Here is a 3794-nt window from a genome sequence, read left to right as displayed (position 1 = left end):
TTTTTTGGTCCTTGAATACATCATTTCTCATTGAAAATGCATCTTGCTCAACATAGGTCACTTTAAATCTCCTGAAATCAGTGCTGTAATGAATGGAAATCTTTTAATGACTGACATATGACAGTCATTACAAATTTTCCAAGTGCAGTGCCAGCCATGTGAATTCTCAAAGCAGTTTGTCCCCTCAGGCGGTTGTCACAAGTGATTCAGATTATCTCTACTTTGCTGTGAAATGGAGGTTAACTGGACCTCAGTTTTGCTGAATGCTATGTGAAGCACAGTAATGGACACTATATGTTTTTTTTAGCCATTCTTCCTGCTCTACACTAAATCCTTTGGCCCCTGCCCAGAAAGGGACATCTGGTCGTTAGGGGAAAGCCACAAGGAGGATTCGGAGTCACCCACAGACAAGCCCGGTGTACAAATTTGTGTGGGCTGAGTCTATTGTTTTAGGATCTAACTGATAAGAGACAGGCAGGAAATCCCACCATTGAAGCAACAGAGTAGTTGGATGCGAATGACTTAGGGAAGTTTTAGAAGAAGAGTGAAAGACTGAGGTGAATCTTTGTGCTATTACAGTAATAAGGCCAAGACAACATCAACGCTTCTCACTGCAGCCAACAGATATTTTCACAATATAAAATATTATTTGTCACAGCATTTCATTGTCAATGAATAATATATGTGTGTATTAATTAAGTCTGTTTATGACCTTGCTCCTAAGAAAGTTACAGTTACAGAGTCAGTTGCTCCTTCCATCCTCTTACAGCAGTTGAATGTCAATGAATTACAGATGTTTTGGAACATATTTCAAAGACATTGAATCTGTCAAACCTTTTTTATATGATTAGGCTCCAGGCTTCCTTGAGGGCTAATAGGTGTGCACTGCATCAGTATGAAAATGTTCTTGTTGAAGTAAGTATACTACTCTATTAACACTGACATTTATAATGTAGCTAGGGGGGTTTGTCAGACAGTAGAACCATTATTCATCTCTTGAAACCATCTTGTCTCCTTTCTCTCTGCCCATTGGAAAGACGAAAAGTGGGAAGTGATCTGGCTCCGAAAGAGTAGACACATTTGTTTTCTGTTATATCAGAAAATATAAAACGAACATGTGCTGTGTTTTGTGCAACAGGTCCCCTGTCAATATGTGGTGGCTGCAGTTGCTCAACTCGCTGCGGTTATTCGTTGTGGTTGTAAATTTGATAAGCATGTCTCTCTCCTTCCGACACTGTTTGTGGTAAATCTGGCAGTTTAATATGAAACACTTTCTCCATGTTTTTAAGCTTAAGGTAAGAAGGAAACAGTGAGGCTGGTGCGTTGTGGACAGTACAAAGATTAACAGTAACTTCTGTGGACAGAAAGACGACTTTTCTAGTTTACAAATGTATTTTCTTTGTGGATTTCTAGAATTTAGAATATTACTGCAAATATCCAAAAACAAAATTACCTTCAGCTTCTGCAAAGTTGCCTAATGACAAATTATTTAGAGTAAAGGAACATTTAACAGTACCTCCAGGTCCTCTATTAAATGACCTTCCTTGACCACGTCACAGTGTCTTTCCTCAGCATCATGTGATGCTTGATGCCTTACCATGTGATGCTTGAGCACCATCTTATTTTCAGTGAACTACTATGTAACGGAGATAGAATCAAGTCTTCAGTTAGAAAAAAGGGTTGTCCTGATGTACACCAGAACACATTCCCATTCCCGCTAGCCTCCCACGGCTCTGGTGAGCTGAATACCAGCATTGTCACAGACTGTGTCCTGCATTAACCAACTTACTGTAACTTCTGGTCACGTCTTGAAGACTTTCAAAAATAGCAATTCACCTCAGAAATGACATATTTTGCCAGTAAACATATTAAATAAATGAGGTGGAAAAATGTTTTTATTGTGCACATTTAGCAGTTAGATTATTTGCAGGGGTAAGAAAGGAAGGCAATATGGGTGCCACATATGGGTTACTTTCTGGGTCACCACCACTTCCTCATATTTGCTCAAGCTGCTCAGGAAACATGCACCCCTGTGTGCACCCTGACAGAGCCAAGGAGGGGTGCTGCTGCAGCCTGTCAGCCAGAAGCTCAGAGATACAGAGACCGCAGCGGGAGCAAGCAGAGATGGTTGGTTGAGGATGAGTTGTGTGTGTGTGTGTGCAGAAGGTGGTTAAGGATCTGTGTGTGGTGGGGGTTGTTGGGGGGCAAATTTTATCTAAGGTACACTGCACTTCCTCATGTGTTAAGAGCAAACCTTCTGTTCCCAGCACTGTGTGTCGGGTCAGTAACAGCTACATTCAGTCCCAGGCAGGCAGGCAGGGCTCGGGACTCTAGCAGATGGCTGCCATGACTCTGTTGTAACTATAAAAATACTAAGCAAACTTGATGGGTAAACAACTCTCTCACATTTTGTTTGCTTTGAAACATTTTATAGGGTTGACTCATGACATGTAGAGACATCATAGACATTGTCTTGTTTGGTTAAATTATAAAAGTCCTGGAAAATTTACACACTCAAAAATGTGTTTTACTTATTGTTTCTTCAGCTTCACTGTGCAGAATAATGTATGTACAGTTGGCATAATGCATGTGAGTTTGACACCAGAGGGCTGTTTTCACATTCTCCTGCTGAAAGTGCTATGAGCATGATTTGTCACGTCACAACTAGTTTGAGGGCCAGTAGTGGTCTAGTATGCAACTTACACAAGTGTGATGTGAAGATCTAAAGCCTCCAGTGCACAAACACTGAAAATGGACTTTACAGTGAAGCAGGAGACATCTTGTGTCCAGCAGTTAAACTTTGGTAATGAAAAATATTTGTATATTCATATATTCTGGATTTTTCAGAGGGAAAATGAGCAGAGGTCATTTTAAGAATTTATAACTTTATAACTGAACTTTAAAAAAACAGTGACTATGAACATTGAAATGTCATCACCTTTTAAGTTGATTTATTGAACCTGTTTCTTATTCACACATTAGGCAGTATTTATTAACATTATTATTCATTAGGAGTTGAGTTTCTGTCCGGCTGGTGAATGAAAGTTCAATATTTACTTTAGCTCTGTTTTTGATGTCTACCAACTTCTGAGGGAAATATTTGGCTCTGTAGCTACTAAATGCTCCACTATGCTCACCAGTTAGTGACTAACTGTGTCTGTTAGCCGTTTGGTGCTGAGCAGGTAGTTTACAGTTGGTTTTTAAAGCTTTTTATCTGAAAACAGCTGCCCGCTGCGACCGAGAATGATGCTATGAGAGCTGTGAGAGTGAGCCAAAACAAGAAAGTCACAGCCAGACAGCTAAACAATGAGCTGAAACTGGCTGTAAAGCTCTGTAAAGCCGGGGAAAGCCATGTCAGTGTGTTTACCTCTTGGTTACTAGAGATATCAACATTCTTGTGCGCTTCAGGTATTTATTCATTCATTCACTGTTCACCTCAGGCTTGATGCCAACATGTTTGTGCAAGCACACAACAGGGAACCATAGCGACTTTGCTTCTTTTTTTTTTTAATTGGCCCCTATTTTTGGATGTGACCAAATCTTTTGAGGCATGGATTAAAGGATAATTTCTAACTACAGTTGAAGTGCAATTGTGTTGACAGCTCAGAAATATATTGTGATGCTTATTGCAGGAGTTCTCACGCCCAAGGTGTGTTGTAGAGTGAGTTACTGTTTATAATGCTGACTTTAATATTCATCCTCTACGATGTGTACAGATGTTATAGTGCCATCCTATTTGGAATAATCTTCATTTGTACCTTCATTTTTTTCTTATAGCTTTAACATTAATGTTT

The sequence above is a fragment of the Thunnus thynnus genome, chromosome 8, assembly GCF_963924715.1.
Source record: "Thunnus thynnus chromosome 8, fThuThy2.1, whole genome shotgun sequence".
NCBI classification, from domain to species: Eukaryota; Metazoa; Chordata; class Actinopteri; order Scombriformes; family Scombridae; genus Thunnus; species Thunnus thynnus.
The sequence above is the reverse complement of the archived record's forward strand: the minus strand, read 5'-3'. Positions refer to the sequence as shown.